The following is a 21,961-nucleotide window of genomic DNA, read 5'->3' as shown; positions in this document are numbered from 1 at the left end:
ACAGAAGTCATAGTACCCTTTCACTATGTGCACAAGGGCTTGAGAAATCAATCCCTCCTGGGGCTGCAGTCCTGAGAATACACCTAGATTCTGAGCCAAGCTGTTTCCTTCCCCCATCCTCTCTCTGTACATCGCTGGCTCTTTTATTTTGCGTTGAGATACCTTAGTGATCATGACTTCGGCTCTTGCCTGTAGTGATCCTCCTTGCATTTCACTCTTTACACAGAATAGGAAGGAGGTTTGCTTGCTTTGCGCAGAGGCTGAGCCACAGGAGAAAGCAGAGCCAATGTGATTTATTGAATGAAAGCACTGGACAATTACCAGCAACTTGCTCCTCTGCTGCCTCAAACAACCTAAACTGGTAAGTCCAATTTATTGTTGTCTTTCTTCATGTGAATGTGAGGCTTTTTTAGTTACTGATTATTTTTAAAATATGTATGTGTTGCTATGGTTTAAATGATGTAAAAAAAATTTGCATCTTCCAAAGTTAGCTGCAGGCAGCTCATGAAGATTGCTCACAGGCCATACACAGTGGTTCTGCAATAACACATGCATGTTTACATGAATAGGTAAAAATGGGAAGAGGGAAGCCCCATTTCTGATAACTGGGCATTTTGTTTGTAGCAAGCTTACGGATATTTTGTGCTTGCATAACCGATTAGCATTAGCTACGAAAAATATGCTGTTCTTTTGTTGTGTGAGATCATTTTCCACTGGGGTTCCTGCTGCTGCTCCTGCTGCTGCTAAGTCGCTTCAGTCGTGTCCGACTCTGTGCGACCCCATAGACGGCAGCCCACCAGGCTCCCCCGTCCCTGGGATTCTCCAGACAAGAACACTGGAGTGGGTTGCCATTTCCTTCTCCAATGCAGGAAAGTGAAAAGTGAAAGTGAAGTCGCTCAGTCGTGCCTGACCCTCAGCGACCCCATGGACTGCAGCCTTCCAGGCTCCTCCATCCATGGGATGTTCCAGGCGAGAGTACTGGAGTGGGGTGCCATTGCCTTCTCCGACTGGGGTTCCTGAGTACCTACAAAATACCTGTGGGATCAGGAAAAGATGGATCCCATCACGCTGATAATCCTGAATACAAATCTAGGCACATTGCTGTCTTTAATCCAGCATGCAGGCTGGACATCCAGAGCAGAATGTTAGCATTCTGTCCATCCTGGTTTGGCATGATCATAAATAACATCATGATTGGATGTTGAGGATACCTGCCAAGGGGACGCAGTGAACATGCATGCAAACCCTTGCCTGATCCACTGCCACTTCTACACCCATGTTTCTTAAGTCTTTTATTCCATGAACATATATAGTTGGAAGGATGTCTTAAGTTTGAAAGTGGAATATTTTGAGTGCTCTGTTACCCATGCTGGTTGTTGGCCCAGCCAAGGCGGCTGGAAGTACCACTGACAAGACTGAGTTTGCTTCTAGGCTGGGCCTCCAAAATCCCTGCACTCATTTAATTTTCTCATGTTCTAAATAAGACATAAACGAATTTCTGCAGAGGGGGAAAGTGAATGGAGAAAATTATTGTTTTTCCTACCATCACCACCACCACTCTCTCTCCTTAGTCTTTTGTTTGCCTGGCTACTGCAAGACTTTATGGCATCATCAATCCATTTCTGGTGGACTCAGAGTCTACATAAATGTCATACAGAGTTTGATGTCTTTGGTGCATTCTCTCTGCAGTATATCACTGGCTGTTCAGATGAAGCTGTGGCCTTGAGTGCTGACAAGGATGGATGATGTTGGAACAGTGAACAGCATGTTTCTCTAAATACAAAGCAAAGTTAAGAAATCTGAGAGAGGGGTGGCCTTTTGCCTAGTAGAAAGTATCCCCAGGCTACTCAGTCACAAGAACAGGGTCATTCTCCTGCATGATTTGGCTGTTTCAGCAAATGATGGCATCCTAACAGGAGGGAGACAGCATTGTTTAGTGGCTAGAGATGTCAGGAAAGCCAGTCCCTTTTGGTTATTTCCTCAATGAAGTGTGTGTCTTCGAGAATTCATTTACTCTCCCTGAATCTCTATTCCTCCACTCTTTCCTTTCCTAGTTGTTTCAAAGAAGACACAGTAAGGTCAATTAATGTATCTATGAGTTACTACTTAGATCTTTCTTGTTAAAGGATGCAATAGGCAATCAAGATCACCATTAATGAGCTTTAATCCAGAGCCTGTGTAGCAAAACCCTACAGATGAGAGTTTACACGGGGATGAGGAGATGCATGCCCCCTCCCTCATCTAACAGAGATTACACTTAGAGCATTGGAAGGGGAGCATAGAGATGAAAAATGGCATTTTTAAAAAACTTAAAATTCAAATAAATTGGTCATGTAAATAATTTTTTCATTATATTGCACAGTAATAACTGATTTTCTATACTTGGATAACAAGATATTGAAGGTCTTAAATGTTTGAAATAAACAAACATGTGAATACTTTGGGAGAGTTAATTCAAGGATGAAAGAACTCCATGTAATGAATTTATGACAACTTTAAGATGTTCAAATTACTCCTGTACCCATGTACATGGAATTAGCAGCTGCAAATGTATTATGATTTGAGGTGTTCTAGAAGGTTCATCTTCTCAAAAAAAAAAAAAAATCCATCTCCAGGACTAAAATAAATGAAATTATTTTATCTGGGATTCAGTTAAGCATTGCTGTCCTTTATGAAACACAGATATTTCTTCAGTTCAGTTCAGTTCAGTTCAGTCCCTCAGTCATGTCCGACTCTTTGTGACCCCATGAATCACAGCACGCCAGGCCTCCCTGTCCATCACCAACTCCCGGAGTTTACTCAAACTCATGTCCATCAAGTCGGTGATGCCATCCAGCCATCTCATCCTCTGTCATCCCCTTCTCCTCCTACCCCCAATCCCTCCCAGCATCAGGGTCTTTTCCAATGAGTCAACTCTTCACATAAGGTGGCCAAAATATTAGAGTTTCAGCTTTAGCATCAGTCCTTCCAATGAATATCCAGGACTGATCTCCTTTAGAATGTATTAAAATGGGCTGGTTGGATCTCCTTGCAGTCCAAGGGACTCTCAAGGGTCTTCTCCAACACCACAGCTCAAAAGCATCAGTTCTTCAGTGCTCAGCTTTCTTCACAGTCCCAACTCTCACACCCATACATGGCCACTGGAAAAACCATAGCCTTGACTAGACGGACCTCTGTTGGCAAAATAATGTCTCTACTTTTGAATATGCTATCTAGGTTGGTCATAACTTTCCTTCCAAGGAGTAAGCATCTTTTAATTTCATGGCTTCAGTCACCATCTGCAGTGATTTTGGACCCCCAAAAAATAAAGTCTGACACTGTTTCCACTGTTTCCCCATCTATTTGCCATGAAGTGATGGGACCAGATGCCATTATCTTAGTTTTCTTAATGTTGAGCTTTAAGCCAACTTTTTCACTCTCCTCTTTCTTAGGACAGATAATAAATTAAGCCACTGATCCACATGCATATGAAATCCCTTCAGTTGTCTCCAACTCTTTGCAACCCCATGGACTGTAGCCCACCAGGCTTCTCTGTCCGTGGGGATTCTCCAGGCAAGAATACTGGAGTGGGTTGCCATGCCCTCCTCCAGGGGATCTTCCCAACCCAGGGATCAAACCTGCATCTCTAATATCTCCTGCATTGACAGGTGGGTTCTTTACCACTAGCGCCACCTGGGAAGGCCCAGTCACTGATATCTTACCATAAATGAATGTATTAAATATTTTAAATGCATGAGTTAAATGTATTTAAATGAATGTATTAAATATTTTGTACCTCAGGGGAAACCCAAAGAATGCTACATTAATATTATATTAATTCTATTGCTTTCTATCTATTTTATACCTGTCTCCAAGAGGTTCCTTCATAATTATTATTTCACTCTTGAACAGAAAACTAAATAGCCCTTAGGACAAGCTGCCTCATTTTTTAGTGAAATGCTTAGATTAGACAGTATCATCTAGACTTCCTCTAGGACCTTGAGAGTCACACTGTAGAAAGCTGGACTCGCCATCTTCCTTCTTTAAATCCACTTTTCCTCCTGTGTTTTTTTTTGTTTTGTTTTGTTTTTTAATTATTGGTGGAAGGCCTATGTACCTAGATAGCCAAGCAGAGAACATAGAAGTCAATTTCCTAATTCCTTGGCCTTTCCGTCCAATCACTCACCATGCTTGGTTCATTCTATCTTCTTCGCATTTTTAACCTGCCCAGCCCTCTCCATCTCTTCTGCCACCCACTGTAGTTGAAGTCACCCACTCCCACGGGGGCTTCTTCAAGACCTTGGTTTTCACTTGTCACTAGTCCTTGTCACCACCCTCTTCCCTTCTGGATGCCTCCATAGAAATTCTCTAAAAGTGCAAGCATCAGCTTTGTCTTAAAATCCTCTGCTGCTGCTGCTAAGTCGCTTCAGTCATGTCCAACTCTGTGCGACCCCAGAGACAGCAGCCCACCAGACTTCCCCATCCCTGGGATTCTCCAGGCAAGAACACTGGAGTGGGTTGCCATTTCCTTCTCCAATGCAGGGAAGTGAAAAGTGAAAGTGAAGTTGCTCAGTTGTGTCTGACTCCTAGCGACCCCATGGACTGCAGCCTACTAGGCCCCTCCGTCCATGGGATTTTCCAGGCAAGAGTACTGGAGTGGGGTGCCATTGCCTTCTCTGTAAAATCCTCTAGCGATTCCTATTATGAACAGGTTGAAATCTGTGCTGCTTAGCGTGGCATGTGAAGTCCTTGATGACCCGAGCATACGACTTCTCCAGGCTTCTTTCTCAAGGTCCTGGAACGGTGGGTGAAATGTACCAGTGACCATGTCAGAGCCCAGAAAACTCCCATCAGAGCTCCTATAGACACTGATCTACCAGCAACACCATGATGGTTCACATCTCCCATCAGAGCTCCTATAGACACTGATCTACCAGCAACACCATGATGGTTCACATCTCCATGTCCTAACCTGACCCAGCCTGCCAAGAATGCCTTTTTCTTTCCTTCCTACATTCCTGCTTGGGCACCACCTTCTCTAACCCCTTTCCCCATACCCACTTCTCCCATAACCACCTTCTGTCACCCACAAAGTTAATCACTTATTCCTTTTGCTACTTCTTGGCCTTTTAGACATTTGAGACCAGTGTCTAGACGTTAATTTATCAGATATAGACCCTTATTTCCTGGGTCTGAAACCTACACAGATGTAGGTTAGATGAGGCACTTAGTAGTGCCTCAATTTCTATGTCGAGTGAGGATGATAATAGCCCTTATTTCACAGGGCTATTGTGGGATTCAATGAATTGATACGTATATTATTATTCTAAACAGTGACTGTCTCAGAGAAGGTGCCAGGGAAGTAAAATATATTATTATTACATAATTTCACATATCACACTATTTCATAGCTGCATATACTTGTATAACTGCCTTCATTTTTAGCCTATGAGCCCCTTGGGGTACAGGTAGGTCAATTAACTTGTTTCAAATCACCCAGGACTTTTCCAGTTTTAGCACTCTAAGTCCTGCAACCAGGGAAACCGCTCAGTCCCAGGCAAACCAAGCCAACTGATTACCCTATGAGGACCCTACCTTGTTCACTTCTGAATAAGGGTCTAACACAGGGTACATAGGTTACAAAGTAGATTATCCATAAGGATTTATTGAACTATAGAACCACTATTAATTGTCTTTTCACTTTCTACCTCATAAATATACTTTCAAACTTCAAAAATCAGTCTTCTTCTTGCTGTGAAGTCACAGCTGACTTTTAAAAACTTATCACTGAATAACTGAATATATTATTTTTTGAAAAATGCAGAGGAACTGAAAAGGATGCTTCCACCCTGTTATATACAGTCAGCGTAATAGAATCGGCCACACGCTAGCAACCGAAGACATACTCGTCATGTTAAGCAGCAGAGAATGGGGGAAGGGGTCATACTTTTCTGTCTAGTGACAGGCAGGCTGGAGTCTAAAGGTCCCTAGTTCACCTCACAGCCTGAAGAGCAATCTTGTCCCAGTCAGAAATGTCCCCTTCACTAAATGTATCTGTCTACCCAGCTGTCAGAAGTGGCTAGAATTCCTGTTTCTAATATGCTTTGTTTTACCAGCACTCCTCATTCAAACTGGCTCAGTTCATTTTTCACAGCACAAATACAACAAGAAAGTTCCACAACCAAGCGCCTATGAGACAGGGACTCTGGACATGCCAGAACTCATAATGAGGGCAAGATCTTGTCTTCAGAATCAAGGTCTAAGAAGCTGATAGGCAGCCAGAGCAGAATAATAGCAGAGTTGCTAAGAGCAGGAGGTTTAGAGTCAGCGTTCCAATTCTACCTCCTCCATTTACTAGCTATAGGATCTTGGACAAATTACCTCACCCACCCTGGGCCTCAGTTTTCTTGTTTTTAAAATGATGATGTATTAGTAGTGCTGATTTCCTCATGAAAGTGAGAGTGAAGTTGCTCAGTTGTGTCTAAGTTTTTGCAACCCCATGGACTGTAGCCCACCAGGTTCCTCCATCCATGGGATTTTCCAGGCAAAAGTACTAGAGTGGGTTGCCATTTCCTTCTCCAGGGGGTCTTCCTGACCCAGGGATGAAACCTGGGTCTCCTGCATTGTAGGCAGACGCTTTACCATCTGAGCCACCAGGGAAGTCCTAATGGTCCTATGATTTCCTCATAGGATTGTTATTATATTTTGTCTTAGCCTATGAAAACAAAGCCTGAGGCACAGTCAATTGCAAATATTCTATTTGGTACTGACAGATGCAACCTCAGGGCATCAAACTTGAAGGAATAAAAGAAAATGAGCCAAAGAATGAGGGGGAACAAATACAGGTGGTTTGTAGCTGAACTAGCCAAAACATCACAAGAAAACACATATGGCTGTTTGGTTGCTGGTGACTGCTTCCAAGAAGCCTTCAAAACAGTCCACAGGGAAGGAATGGAGAGAAAACTATCTGCTGGATGCTCCCAGTCTCCTGACTTTCATGATCCAGCTTTCCCATATCTGGATAACGTTACCCAGTCCTTCACTGTAGCCGTGATTGAGGCTGGAGCCTCCCTCCGTGGGTCTAGTTGGGTCAGAGCTGTTGAAGCTACTGTTTGTTAGAACAAGCATGATGGGCCCGCCCTTCACTTGTGACAGCTGGGCCGTAAGAGACGGGCCGACAGCAGCGGCCACGGCTCTCTGTTTGAGCAAGCAGCCAAAGCCCAGGAAACAGGTAGTTTTGAAATAAATCTGAACAGACTCCACTCTCCGTAGGTTATTCTTGTCATTTTGGATGTGCATTGTCCAGGCTACTCTCACTCTTGCCTTACAGCTTGGCTATTCACAGGTCCAGGCCATAATATGTCAAAGAGCAGAAGTCTTTAATTTTCATTAAGTCCAATTTATCAGTTTATTTTATGGTTTGTGCTTTTTGGATCTCCTCTAAGAAATCATTATCTTATTCACGTTCACAAAGATTTTCTTTTATGTTTCCTTCTAGAAGTTTTAGTTTTAGCTTTCAAAGTTAGGTCGATGATCTATTTCAATTTAATTTGTATATATGATATGAAGTAGGAGTTAGGTTCTTTTCTGCATATGTATATCCCATTGTGCCATCACCCATTGTTTCAAAAGAATGCTGAAAAAATAATTTTTCTCTATTGAATTATCTTGACCCTTTGTGAAAAACCAACTGACCATATATGTTCAGGCTATTTCTGGGCTCTCTATGCTGCTTCAGTCTCCTATATGTCTATCCTTATGCCATTGTCTTTATATATACAGCAATCCTTACACCAGTACCATATCTTGATTATTGTAGCTTTATAAGTCTTGAAATAAGGTTGTGTAAGCAACTTTGTTCTCTTTTCAACGTTGTTTTGACTATTTTAGATTCTTTCCATTTTCATACAGCTTGTCAATTTCTAGAAAGAAAAACAGACTGCTAGAATTTGCTTGTGAGCTCATTGAATCTATAGCTCAGTTCGGAAGAACTAGCAGCTTAACAATACTAATTCTTCTGATCTGATCATGAAGAAGGTCTACCTTTATTTATTTAGGTCTTCTTTAATTCACATATTAATGTCATGTAGTTTTAACTATAGTTTTGCATATATTTTGTTGTATTTAGTTCTAAGTAGATTTTTGTATATTTATTAGATTGTTCTACAGAGGTTTTATGTCATCTACAAATGAAGACAGTCTTCCTTGTTTCTTTCCAATCTATGTGCCTTTATTTTTCTTATCTTACTTCACTGGCAAGGATGCCTAGTAAAACAGAAAAGGTAAGAATGGACAGTCTTGCATTTTTTCTGATCCTGGAAAGAAGGAGTTGGTTTGTAATCATTAAACATAATGTTGGCTATAAGTTTTTGTAGATTCTCTTTATCAGGTAGAAGAATTTCCCTTATATTCCTATTTTTTTTTAATTTATAAATGGTTGTTGACATTATCAAATGCTATTTTATATACATCTATAAAGATGACCATATGGCTTTTCCCCTTTATTCTGTTAGTGCAACAAATTATGGTGAATGCTATACTAGCTTGCTTTCCTGCAATAAACCATGGTTGATCATGATATTATGCTTTTTGTATACTGCTAAATCCAGTGTGGATGTGTCTGGTAATGAAAGTAAAGTCCAGTGCTGTAAAGAGCAGTATTGCGTAGGGATCTGGAGTGTTAGACCCACAAATCAAGGTAAATTGGACATGGTCAAGTAGAAAATGGCAAGAGTGATCATTAATATTTTAGGAAACAGTGAACTAAAATGGATGGAAATGGGTGAATTTAATACAGATGACCATTATATCTACTACTGTGGGCAAGAATCTCTTCGAAGAAATAGAGTAGTCCTTAGAGTCAACAAAAGAGTCCAAAATGTAGGAGTTGGGTGCAATCTCAAAAATGAGAGAATGATTTCAGTTCATTTCCAAGGCAAATCATACAGCATCACAGTAATCCAAGTCTATGACCCAACCACTAATGCCAAAGAAACTGAAATCGAATGGTTCTAGGAAGAACCTCAAGACCTTCTAGAACTGACACCAAAAAAAAGATGTCCTTTTCATCATAGGTGATTGGAATGCAAAAGTATGAAATCAGGAGATACCTGGAGTAACAAGCAAGTTTGACCTTAGAGTACAAACTGAAACAATACAAAATGAATTTTGCCAAGAGAATGCACTGGCCATAGCAAACACCTCTTCCAACACAAGAGATGACTCTACACATGGACATCCCCAGATGGTCAATACTGAAATCAGATTAATTATATTCTCTGCAGCCGAAGATGGAGAAGGTCTGTGTCATTCAGTCACTCAGACATGTCCAACTCTTTGTGACCCCATGGACTGCAGCACACCAGGCTTCCCCTTCCTTTCCTATCTCCCAGAGCTTGCACAAACTCATGTACATTGAGTCTGTGATGCCATCCAACCATCTCATCCTCTGTCATCCCCTTCTCCTCCTGCCTTCAATCTTTCCCAGCATCAAGGTCTTTTCTAAGACTTCAGCTCTTCGCATAAGGTGAAGGTCTATACAGTTGTCAAAATCAAGACCTGGAGCTGACTGTGACTCAGATCATGAGCTCTTTATTGTATAATTCAGGCTTAAATTGAAGAAAGTAGGGAAAACTACTAGACCATTCAGATATGACCTAAATCAAATCCCTTATAATTCTATAGTGGAGGTGACAAATAGAATTAGATCTAGTAGACAGAGTGCTAAAGAACTATGGATGGGGGTTCTTAATACTGTACAGGAGGCAATGACCAAAATCATCCCAAAGAAAAAGAAATGCAAGAAGGCAAAGTGGTTATCTGAGTAGGCCTTACAAATAGCTGAGAAAAGAAGAGAAGGAACAGGCAATGGAGAAAGGAAAAGATATACCCAACTGAATGCAGAGTTCCAGAGAATGGCAAGGAGAGATAAAATCTTAAGTGAACTGTGCAACAAAATAGAGGAAAACAATGGAATAGGAAAGACTAGAGATCTCTTCAAGAAAACTGAAGACATGAAGGCAATATTTCAGGCAAAGATGGGCACAGTAAAGGACAGAAACAGCAAGGACCTAACAGAAGCAGAAGAAATTAAGAAGAGGTGGCAAGAATACATAGAAGAACTGTACAAAAAAGTTCTCATGACCCAGATAACCACGATGGTGTGGTCACTCACCTAGAGCCAGACATCCTGGAGTGTGAAGTCAAGCGGGCCCTCGGAAGCTTTACTATGAACAAAGCTAGTGGAGGTGATGGAATTCCAGCTGAGCTCTTTCAAATCCTAAAAGATGATGCTGTGAAAGTGCTGCACTCAATATGCCAGAAAACTTGGAAAACTCAGTAGTGGCCACAGGACTGGAAAAGGTCAGTTTTCATTCCAATCCCGAAGAAAGGCAATGCCAAAGATGTTCAAACTACCATACAATTGTGCTCATTTCAGATGCTAGCAAGTAATGCTCAAAATCCTTCAAGTTAGGCTTCAACAGTACATGAAGTGGGAACTTCCCAATGTACAAGCTGAATTTAGAAAAGGCAGAGGAACCAGAGTTCAAATTCCCAACACCTACCAGATCATAGAAAAAGCAATAGAATTACAGGGAAAAAAAATCTACTTCTGCTTCATTGACTTTGCTAAACTCTTTTACTGTGATCACAACAAATTGTGGAAAATTCTTAAAAAGATTGGAATACCAGACCACCTTACCTGTCTCCTAAGAAACCTGTATGCAGATCAAGAAGCAACGATTGGAACTGGACATGGAACAAAGGATTGGTTCAAAATTGGAAAAGCAGTACATCAAGACTGTATATTGTCACCCTGCTTATTTAACTTATATGCAAAGTACAATCATGTGAAGTGCAGGCTGGATGAAACACAAGCTAGAATAAAGATTGCCAGGAGAAATATCAACAACTTCAGGTATACAGATGATACCACTCTAATGGCATAAAACAAAGAGGAACTAAAGAGCTTCTTGATGAAGGTGAAAGAGGAGAGTGAAAAAGCTGGCTTAAAGCTCAACACTCAAAAAACTAAGATCATGGCACCCAGTTTCATTACTTCATGACAAATAGATGGGGGAAAAGTGGAAACAGTGACAGATTTTATTTGTCTGGGGTGGGCTCCAAAATCACCATGGATGATGACTTCAGCCATGAAATTAAAAGACACTTGCTACAATATCTTTATTTCAAGTTAAACCTGCAAGAGGACAGCTTCATTGAACTCTTTGCTGTGCAACATGAGGACTTCACTAAAGAAGACCTGATGGAATCGAAGGCCCGGAGAAAGGACAAAGAGAGACAAGGGGAGGAAGTAACTGAAGAGAGTCACAGTGCAGCAAATGGCAAGGGGATTTTCTTTATTTGAGGAGCACTGTTCGTGTTTGTGGCACAGGAGCTGAATATAGAACAGTGCACGAAAGTTGCAGCAGCTATTTGGAACGCAATCCGGAGCTACCATGTCATCTATGATAAGAAAAAGACCAAACAATAGCTACTGCCAAACATCACTGGGTTGTTTTTTCAAGAGTGTATATAGAAATGAATCCAACAAAGAACCAGAACCTGTGCCAGCAGGGTCAAGAGTGAGTGAAGCTGCAGCTTGCCCTCCGTCTCCTTTGGCTGGCAATCCATCACCTCTACCATCTCCACCCCCTCTTCCTTCTCCAGGCAGTAACTCCTCTTGCCTGGTCACTCACTGCCAGCCCCTGGATGCCATCTTTTGTACAGTTCTACTGTACTTTTCAAGGTTCTGTACTGTAAGATATATAGTGTTTTATTTTTTGATTTTTTTATATATGTTTGTGTATAGGTATTATAAACCTATTACAGAACAGTACTATACAGCTGGTTGTGTTAGTTGGGTACCTAACTTTGTTAGACCTACCAACAAACTGGATTAACAAATGTGCTCTTAGAACGCAACTCATTCATATGTAGGGGACCCACATATATATAAAATAGATAAATAACAAGGACCAATTGTATAGCACAGGAAACTATATTCATTATCTTATAATAACTTATAATAGAAACTCTGAATAAAGAAAATATATAATCTTATATTCAACTGAATTGCTTTGCTGTACATTAGAAACTAACATGACACTGTAAATCAACTATACTTCCATTAAAAATTAAAATTAGAAAAGAAACCCTACCATTAAAAAATCGGCCCTCAAAATAAAAAAGAATCAAAGTTAAAAAAAAAAAGAGTGAATGATAATGATTCCTTCCATTTTTATGAAATTCTGGAAAATGGAACCAAATCTATAGTGTTAAAAAGCAGACCAATAATTGCTTGGGAACAGTGGACCTAAAATAAATATATATTCAGAAAATATTTATGGAACATCTATTTATTTCAAGCATTCTGTTAAACAATTGGTAAGTGTGCTGCTGCTGCTGCTGCTGCTAAGTTGCAGCAGTCGTGTCTGACTCTGTGTGACCCCATAGACGACAGCCCAGCAGGCTCCTCTGTCCCTGAGATTCTCCAGGCAAGAACACTGGAGTGGGTTGCCATTTCCTTCTCTAATGCAGAAAAGTGAAAAGTGAAAGTGAAGTCGCTCAGTCGTGTCCGACTCTTAGCGACCCCATGGACTGCAGCGCACCAGGCTCCTCTGTCCATGGGATCCTCCAGGCAAGAGTACTGGAGTGGGGTGCCATTGCCTTCTCCGTGGTATGTGTTACTTCACTTAAAACTTTAATACCCCTTTAGACATGACTATTAAAATTGAGATGGTAACACTGTTACAATGAGGAAATCGAAGCTAATATTTTGCTAAATATCATCCAGTTAATAAGTTAAAAAGCCAAAACCTGAAAGTAGATCAGACTTATATCAAAGTCCTTACTTTCGATACTGTACTTAAAACCACATCCTTCTGGCCTCTATGATTTTTCTGATGAAAAGTCAGCTCTAATTCATTTTGAGGATTCCTTGTACATAAGGAGTTATTTCTTGCTTGTTTTCAAGATTTTCCCTTTGTCTTTAGCTTTTGAAAGTTTAATTATGATGCATCTAGGTGTGATTCTCTTTAACTCTATCCAACTTGGTGTTCACTAAATTCTTGGGTGTGTGTTTTTCATCAGTTTGAGGAAGCTTTTGGCCATTATTTTTTCAATATTCTTTCTCCTTCTGAAACTCCTATTAAATGTATGTTGCTTTACTTGATGGTGTCACAAAGATCTCCAAAACAATTTTTATTCATTATTTTTTCCTTTTTGCTCCTAAAACTGATTTCAATTGACCTGTCTTTGAGTTGGCTGATTCTTTCTTCTGCCTTTTCAAATCCGATGTTGAGTCCCTCTAGTCAATTTTTCATTTCAGTTATTGTGCTTTTCTTTTTGTTAGTATTATGGGGTTTTGCTGCTGTTGGTTTTGTTTATTTTTGGCTGCACTGGGTCTCCACTCCTGCACACAGGCTTTCTCTAGTTGCAGTGAGAGAGGGGGGTCTACTCTTTGTTGTGGTGTATGAGCTTCTCATTGCAGTGGTTCCTCTCGTTGGGGAGCACAGGTTCTAGGCATGTGAGCTTCTGCAGTTGCACTACTTGGGCTCAGTGGTTGTAGCACAGAGGCAAATCAGGGATCAAACGTGTGTCTCTGTATCGGCAGGTGGATTCTTAACCACTGGATCACCAGTGAAGTCCCAATTATTGTACTTTTCAACTCCAGAATTTTGTTTGGTTCTGGCTTTGCTTAATAAATTCTACCTTTTATTGGTATTTTTTATATGGCGAGACATTCATTCTCTTGATTTCCTTTATTTCTTTAGACATAAATTCCTTTAGTTACTTGAACATATTTAAGATATCCAATTTAAGTCTTTGTCTAACAAGTCCAACATTTAGACTTCTTCAAGGGCAATAGTAACATATTGTTTTATTTCCTGTGAATGGAAAATAGCTTTGGTATATTTAATACTTTTTTCTGTTGAAAACTAGGCATCTTAAACAATATAATGTGGCAACTCTAGAAATCAGATTGTCCCCTAACTGAACTTGTAAAGTCCAGAACTAAATCTGTAAAGCCTGTATTTTCATCATATGTGGCCACTGAAGTCTTTGTTTGGTTAACTTTGTTGTTTTTCAGTCGTTCAGTCATGTCCAATTCTTTATGATCCCATGAAGTGCAGAATGTCAGGCTTCCCAGTCCTTCACCATCTTCCTGAGCTTGCTCAGCTCATGTCCATGGAGCTGGTGATGCCATCCAACCATCTCATCCTCTGTTGTCCGCTTCTCTTCCCACCTTCAATCTTTCCCAGCATCAGGGTCTTTTCTAATGAATTGGCTCTACACATCAGGTGACCAAATTATTGGAGCTTCAGCTTCAGCATCAATCCTTCCAATAAATATTCAGGATTGATTTCCTTTAAGATTGACTGGTTTGATCTCCTTGCAGTCCAAGGGACTCTCAAGAGTCATCTCCAACACCACAGTTCAAAAGTGTCAATTCTTCAATGCTCAGTCTTCTTTATGGTCCAACTCTCATATCCATACATGACTACCAGAAAAACCATAGCTTTGACTATACGGATTTTTGTTGGCAAAGTAATGTCTCTGCTTTTTAATATGCTGTCTAGGTTTATCATAGCTTTTCTTCCAAGGAGCAAGCATATTTTAATTTCGTGACTGCAGTCACCATCTGCAGTGATTTTGGAGCCCAAGAAAAAGTGGTCAGCTAATGATCAAATAAAATTTTCATTAAAGGGCTAGAATCAATCTTGGCAGAGTGGCTCTATGTGTATGTTGGGCACCTTCAATACTCATCAGGCAGTTGACAGCTCTGTGGTAGCCTTCATTCTCACTGGCACAGTGGTAAAGAATCTGCCTGTCTGTGGCGGATTCATTTTGATATTTGGCAAAACTAATACAATTATGTAAAATTTAAAAATAAAATAAAATTTTAAAAAAATAATAAAATAAAATAAATAAGCAAAAAAAAAAAAAAAAAAAAGAATCTGCCTGTCAATGCACGAGATGCAAGAGATGTGAGTTTAATCCCTGGGTGAGGAAGATCCCTTGGAGTAAGAAATGGCAACCCAGTCCAGTATTCTTTCCTAGAAAATTTCATGAAAAAAGGAGCCTGGTGGGCTACAGTCCATGGGGTCGCAAAGAGTCAGACACAGCTGAGTAGTTAGGCACACACAGCACTTAGCCTTTACATCCTGCTTGCACAGACCTCAAACTCAGACAGAGATGAGAGCTTAGGACCTTCTCAGGTATTTTACGAGAATCCTCTCTCATCTGGGAATGCCTGTGATCTGCTACATCCCCAGGAATGGGTCAGAACTCTTCAAAGTCTTCTTTGGACATCTAATTCTCCAACATTTTATTTTAAGCTTTCTGGTTACCTACTGTTTGTTACCACTCTTATCCGCCACCTCAGACAGCTATAATATTAAGTCATCACTGGTGTTTGTTTTCAAACACATGCCCCAGAGGAAAAGTTATTTGCACTTGATGAGCTCTGAGTTAGATCAAATTTTAAAAAGCCTTGTGAGTGAATTCTTTCAGGGAAACACCAGACATGTCAAAAAATCACAATTCTCTCAAGATGGGTTTTATCTCTATCACCATTCTGCACCATCCATTGGCTACCAGACTACAGTTTAGTCTTCAAGGCTACCGCTGAGTTGATAGGAGTGAAGCATGTTTTAAAATGCCACAAAGCTCACTATTCTTAGCAAATTCAGTTACTTTTCTTGAATAAACACTTCCTGCATTGCTGCAAAACTTTGGTTAATTTCCTGGGTTTTGAAAAATTAATTCGGACAATTTTTGCAAAGAAGAGGATCTTCAGCAGTCCTAATTTTGGCATTCCCACTGTCATACTTTTCTTTTGCTTTTAATATCTCTGTAAAATGTTTAATTAGGTATACCACTTGTAAATGGCAATTTAAAAATCTCAATTGGAGAATTTTATCTTTTATTAGGAAAAGTAAACCATTTGAATGTATTGTGCTCACTAATAATATATTCAGTCTTAACCCTACTCCTTCATTTTACATTTCATTTATTATATTTTCTACTTTTATTTATTTTTATTTTTCAAGTATTTTTAGACTTATTTTCATTCCCCCCTTCCCCCTAATAGTTTGAAGCTCTACTTACTATTTCTGTTTTACCATAAGTTACCATAAACATACAGATTAAAATATATAAATGTATTTTTATCACAATAAAGGCTAAGTAGTATAAGTACATAAAATCAGATTTCAAGACAATGTTTAAAACAAAGAAAACTAAATTATTACAGTGTACTTTGGTATTTCTACCTTAGGAAAAAGACTTGAAGTAACTTTAATAATTGCTGCTATTTATTGAGTGAGTATTATGCACCAAACAGGATGCTAACCTTTCAGTTGTGAATTTATTTAATCTTCACAACTCTGTAATAAATCTTTTTATACATAATTAGACTAGCTCAGAGAATTTTGTCAAAGTGTCCAAAGTTACATCAATTACAGATAACAATATCATGGTTCAAGCTTGGCTCTGCCAAATTCCAGAGCCAAAGTTATTCTGCTTCTCAAATGTTTTCCCCTTTCCATGGTGAAAATTTAAGAGCACATTTAGTTGGGAGGGGGGCGGTGGTTGTGTACATGTTTATGAGAACAGATAATAGAAAATTGTCCTCCTAAGTATCTCTTGTCAGACAAAATTCTATGTATAAAGGAGAAAAAGAAAATATGATGGGTGAAATCTGGAAACATGCTAAAGGATGGCCTGGAAGGAAGGGACAGCTGGGATGGTATGAGAAGGAAGTCAAAGAAAGAGAAGAAGCCAGTCTCTTCTGAGTGAAGGGAACAGATGGGAGATGAGTAAAGACAAAAGAGGCCACGTGGGTAGGTGTCATCAGTTAGAGGGAAAGTCACCAGAATTTGATCAATCGACAAGAATTTATTTACTGGACTCCTGGGCACTGTGAGAGATACTAAAGAATGTACGCTCATTTGGGGAATGATAATGATGAGGACAAGACAGATGGCTCGAACTGGGGCAATAATGCTGAAGGAAATGACTAGAGGCAGGAGGAGGCAGAAATAAATAAGACAATCCCCATATGAGCTAGCTTGCACATCAGATATCTGACATTTCTATGAGAATGGTAAGATATAGAGGAAATGCTATAGTTTCTATTGAATTATAGGTAAAAGATTTGTGGACAGAAGGAGAAAGGTGCCATATCACCTGCCCTTTCCATTTCTGCTTTTGTGTAAATTAAAAGATTATTGAAGATGAATGAAAATGCACCCCCAGGTACATACATTACTACAGACAATGCTTTACATCCTCCTTCTAAATGTAAATATGGCCGTTTAGTGAAGACTGGGTAGGGCCTGATGAAGACTATTAATATCAAATAGGTCTAGTCTCCTCAGTAGGCACTAAGAAGCCTTTGTGTTGAAGAAAATTACAAGCAAGATTTAATAGGTGCCTAAAGACGTTCAACAATGTAATGAAGAGGGATCTCCACTCATTAAATTGCAAAGAAGTCAAGGTTAGTTGGTGCTAGTGGAAATGGAACCCAATTCAGAGGCATGAGCAGAAATAAGCTTTCTAGGTAGACCCTTACTATATAATATATAATAGATTCTCATATGTGCATTCATTTTCTCTCAAGTATCTACTGAATATATTCTACAACAAAAATGATAGCTGCCAGGAGTCTTCTTATATTCTAAGTTCTTTACATTCGTTATTTCATCAAATCCTCACAACCATAATACATAATTGTTGTTATTGTCCCTATTTTATAAATGAGAAAAATGAGATTCAGACACATTAAAACAACTGACTCAATATCACATAGTCAGTAGGTAGAAGAGGAACAATTCACATCTTCAGTTCAGTTCAGTCGCTCAGTCATGTCCGACTCTTTGCAGCCCCATGGACTGCAGCACACCAGGCCTCCCTGTCCTTCACCATCTCCTGGAGCTTGCTCAAACTCATGTCCATCAAGTCAGTGATGCCATCCAACCATCTCATCCTCTGTCATCCCCTTCTCCTCCCGCCTTCAATCTTTCCCAGCATCAGGGTCTTTTCCAAGGAGTCAGTTCTTCACATCAGGTGGCCAAAGTATTGGAGCTTCAGCTTCAGCATCAGTCCTTCAAATGAATATTCAGGACTGATTTCCTTTAGGATGGACTGGTTTGATCTCCTTGCAGCCCAGGGGACTCTCAAGAGTCTTTTCCAATACCACAGTTTAAAACCATCAATTTTTCAGTGCTCAGCTTTCATTATAGTCCATCTCTCACATCCATACATGACTACTGGAAAAACCATAGCTTTGACTGTATGGACCTTTGTCAGCAAAGTAATGTCTCTGCTTTTTAATATGCTGTCTAGGTCAGTCATAACTTTTCTTCCAAGAAGCAAGCATATTTTAATTTCATGGCTGCAGACACCATCTGCAGTGATTTTTGGAGCTCAAGAAAATAAAGTCTGTCACTGTTTCCATTGTTTCCCCATCTATTTGCCATGAAGTGATGGGACAGGATGCCATGATCTTTGTTTTTTGAATGCTGAGTTTTAAGCCAACTTTTTCACTCTCCTCTTTCACTTTCATTAATCTGTGTTATATTTCTTTTACCCTGAGACAGGCATCTTTTAAGAAGTGGGGAGATAAAAATTAATACTTGGCAGTCTTTGTTCTTGTGAAACATATAGACAAGCTGGGAGAAAGAATGCCAAACAAACAGTTGGGATGGGATAAAATAGTATACCTGTAGCGGATTCATTTTGATATTTGGCAAAACTAATACAATTATGTAAAGTTTAAAAATAAAATAAAATTAAAAAAAAAATATTTACTGTAACAGGCATATACTGAGTGAATGAGTAAAGAAATACACACATTTGCCTGGAGGTGTCAGAAACTACTTGAGCCCACACTTTAAGGATCAGCAATTGTTTTCCCAGGGGATGAAGGCACAGATGGAATTTTAATACATACAAATCAGTGCATATAATGACCCAGAGGTAGGAAAGAGTTTGAACTATTTAGGAAACTCTAAGGCGGTCAGAAAGACTGAAACATAAAAAGTAGAAGTACAGTATCAGATGAAGCTAGAGAGGCAAGCACTTGTTTGTCAGGCTGAAGAAGGTAGGTAATACCTGTAGGAACTGGAGAATCATGGAACTCTATCCTATGAAGAGTTTGGTCAATAAAAGAGATTTTACAAGATATTATTTCAGAGCCCATAAGGCTAAAAAAAATTCAAAAACTGGAGATGTCCAGGTCACAGCTAAATGGTAGCAATACAAATAGAAAACACTATTAGAAATTTGAGAGCAGGAGGTGTGAAGGCAGCATGTTCCAGAGACCTGGGTGCAATGCACCAGAGATTGCACCAGGATAGAGACACTTTGCACATAACTAACTGCCTTAGCCAGTTATTCCATTCTTGCATTTGTTCACCCAATACATATATGCTAGGCAACCATAGCCTTGGCAGCATTAGTATTTCAACAGCAATACCTACATAATGGTGGATGGCTTTTGAAATCCATGGCTGATCTCCTGGAAATTGACATCAGGTATGAGTGGCAACCCACTCCAGTACTCTTGCCTGGAAAATCCCATGGATGGAGGAGCCGGGTAGGCTGCAATCCATGGGGTCGGGAAGAGTTGGACACGACTGAGCGACTTCACTTTCACTTTTCACTTTCCTGCATTGGAGAAGGAAGTGGCAACCCACTCCAGTGTTCCTGCCTGGAGAATCCCAGGGACAGCAGAGTCTGATGGGCTGCCATCTATGGGGTTGTACAGAGTCGGACACGACTGAAGCGACTTAGCAGCAGCAGAAGCATGATGTTGGTGAACATTGCTTCTTAAATTGAAGAAAGTAGGGAAAACCACTAGACCATTCAGGTATGACCTAAATCAAATCCCTTATGATTATACAGTGGAAGTGAGAAATAGATTTAAGGGACTAGATCTGATAGACAGAGTGCCTGATGAACTATGGACAGAGGTTCGTGACATTGTACAGGAGACAGGGATCAAGACCATCCTCATGGAAAAGAAATGCAAAAAAGCAAAATGGCTGTCTGAGGAGGCCTTACAAATAGCTGTGAAAAGAAGAGAAGTGAAAAGGGAAGATATAAGCATCTGAATGCAGAGTTCCAAAGAATAGCAAGGAGAGATAAGAAAGCCTTCCTCAGCTATCAGTGCAAAGAAATAGAGGAAAACAATAGAATGGGAAAGACTAGAGATCTCTTCAAGAAAATGAGAGATACCAAGGGAACATTTCATGCAAAGATGGGCTCAATAAAGGACAAAAATTGTATGGACCTAACGGAAGCAGAAGATATTAAGAAGAGCTGACAAGAATACACAGAAAGTGAAAAGTGAAGTCACTCAGTCATGTCCAACTCTTTGCAACCCCGTGGACTGTAGCCCACCAGGCTCCTCCGTCCATGGAATTCTCCAGGCAAGATTCCTGGAGTGGGTTGCCATTTCCTTCTCCAGGGGACCTTTCCGACCCAGGGATTGAACCCAGGTCTCCCACATTGCAGGCAGACACTTTTAACCTCTGAGCCACAAGGGAAGCCCCGAGAATACACAGAAGAACTGTACAAAAAAGATCTTCACAACCCACATAATCACGATGGTGTGATCACTCACCTAGAGCCAGACATCCTGGAATGTGAAGTCAAGTGGGCCTTAGAAAGCATCACTATAAACAAAGCTAGTGGAGGTGATGGAATTCCAGTTGAGCTATTTCAAATCCTGAAAGATGATGCTGTGAAAGTGCTGCACTCAATATACCAGCAAATTTGGAAAACTCAGCAGTGGCCACAGGACTGGAAAAGGTCAGTTTTCATTCCAATCCCAAAGAAAGGCAATGCCAAAGAATGCTCAAACTACTGCACAATTGCACTCATCTCACACGCTAGTAAAGTAATGCTCAAAATTCTCCAAACCAGGCTTCAGCAATATGTGAACCATGAACTTCCTGATGTTCAAGCTGGTTTTAGAAAAGGCAGAGGAACCAGAGATCAAATTGCAAACATCTGCCGGATCATGGGAAAAGCAAGAGAGTTCCAGAAAAACATCTATTTCTGCTTTATTGACTATGCCAAAGCCTTTGACTGTGTGGATCACAAGAAACTGTGGAAAATTCTGAAAGAGATGGGAATCCCAGACCACCTGACCTGCCTCTTGAGAAACCTGTATATACAGGTCAGGAAGCAACAGTTAGAACTGGACATGGAACAACAGACTGGTTCCAAATAGGAAAAGGAGTACGTCAAGGCTGTATATTGTCACCCTGCTTATTTAACTTATATGCAGAGTACATCATGAGAAACGCTGGGCTGGAAGAAACACAAGCTGGAATCAAGATTGCCGGGAGAAATAACAATAACTTCAGATATGCAGATGACACCAGCCTTATGGCAGAAAGTGAAGAGGAACTAAAAAGCCTCTTGATGAAAGTGAAAGAGGAGAATGAAAAAGTTGACCTAAAGCTCAACATTCAGAGAAGATCATGGCATCTGGTCCCATCACTTCATAGGAAATAGATGGGGAAACAGTGTCAGACTTTATTTTTATGGGCTCCAAAATAACTGCAGATGGTGATTGCAGCCATGAAATTAAAAGACGCTTACTCCTTGGAAGGAAAGTTATGACCAACCTAGATAGCATATTAAAAAACAGAGACATTACTTTGCCAACAAAGGTCCATCTAGTCAAGGCTATGGTTTTTCCAGTGGTCATGTATGGATGTGAGCGTTGGACTGTGAAGAAAGCTGAGTGCCGAATTGATGCCTTTGAACTGTGGTGTTGGAGAAGACTCTTGAGAGTCCCTTGGACTGCAAGGAGATCCAACCAGTCCATTCTCAAGGAGATCAGTCCTGGGTGTTCATTGAAGGACTGATGTTGAAGCTGAAACTCCAGTACTTTGGCCACCTCATGCAAAGAGTTGACTTATTGGAAAAGACTCTGATGCTGGTAGGGATTGGGGGCAGGAGG

The 21,961-nt window shown here is 40.2% G+C and overlaps 1 protein-coding gene across 1 annotated transcript in view; it reads left to right on the top strand.

The window, feature by feature from the left end:
- The first annotated feature begins 205 nt into the window (after positions 1 to 205).
- Positions 206 to 21,961, top strand: part of ANKFN1 (ankyrin repeat and fibronectin type III domain containing 1) — a 190,422-nt gene continuing 168,666 nt past the window's right edge. The window contains exon 1 of the mRNA XM_006076245.3: positions 206 to 361. The gene's annotated coding sequence lies outside the window, so the exon portion shown is untranslated. The remainder of the gene's footprint in view (positions 362 to 21,961) is intronic.

Source organism: Bubalus bubalis, chromosome 3 (genome assembly GCF_019923935.1).
Source record: "Bubalus bubalis isolate 160015118507 breed Murrah chromosome 3, NDDB_SH_1, whole genome shotgun sequence".
NCBI lineage: Eukaryota > Metazoa > Chordata > Mammalia > Artiodactyla > Bovidae > Bubalus > Bubalus bubalis.
The sequence above is the reverse complement of the archived record's forward strand: the minus strand, read 5'-3'. Positions and strand labels throughout refer to the sequence as shown.